General features: G+C 35.0%; 1 long non-coding RNA gene across 1 annotated transcript; it reads left to right on the forward strand.

Annotated features, from left to right (window-relative positions):
* The first annotated feature begins 386 nt into the window (after positions 1–386).
* On the forward strand, positions 387–821 carry LOC107661047 (uncharacterized). The gene is made up of 3 exons (XR_001631070.1): positions 387–463; positions 545–600; positions 767–821. It is a non-coding gene; the product is annotated as an uncharacterized LOC107661047 (long non-coding RNA).

The raw sequence follows: 821 nt of genomic DNA on the forward strand, positions 1-821 counted from the left end.
ATAGAATATACGGCCTGTACAGTAGAAAAACCATTATGCCTATGGACAGTCCCCACAAGGATAGCAAACCAGACGTGTGTGTGTGTGTATACTGGTATATATGGTTTATGAGGACACAAATGTGTATAATGACATGGGTACTACAATGTAAACATGGTTTATGAGGACACTTCCTGTGTCCCCGTAAAACAAAAGGCTTAAAAAAAAATACAAAACGGTGTTTTATGAAATTCAAAAATTGCCAGTAGTTTTCTGTAAGGGGTAGGTTTAGGTGTAGGGTGATAGAAAATACAGTTTGTACAGTATAAAAACCATTACCCCTATGGAGAGTCCCCGTAAACCACAATTGCAATTATGTGTGTGTGTGTGTTGAATCTTTGCAGTTTTGCCACTCTGATGGTGTATAAAATCCCAATGGAAGATGTGAAGTCACTAGCCAAGTCTTTTGCCCAGTTAGAAAATGGTAAGAAATGGATATCATAACTACACAGTTTTTATGAAGAATTAAAAATACTATTTTGACCATTCTCCTTTTTCTTCACAGCAAAACAGAACTTTAACTTTGAAGAGTACAACTTCTCCCAGTCAACTCTTGAACAAGTATGTCACAATGTTCTGAAGGAAAAAAAAAAATATATATATATATATATATATATATATAAATAAACACTGTGTGTGTATATGTATATCATGTTTAGTATTTGAAAAACTGATGTTAATTAGGATTTTTGCGGTACTTGTCTGTAAGTGTATACCCATTTTGCAGGTTTTCATGGAGTTCGCTAAAGAGCAAGAGAACGAAGAAGAGGCGGTCGGATCAC

This window comes from Sinocyclocheilus anshuiensis, unplaced genomic scaffold, assembly GCF_001515605.1.
Source record: "Sinocyclocheilus anshuiensis isolate Anshui unplaced genomic scaffold, SAMN03320099.WGS_v1.1 scaffold19452, whole genome shotgun sequence".
Classification (NCBI taxonomy): Eukaryota; Metazoa; Chordata; class Actinopteri; order Cypriniformes; family Cyprinidae; genus Sinocyclocheilus; species Sinocyclocheilus anshuiensis.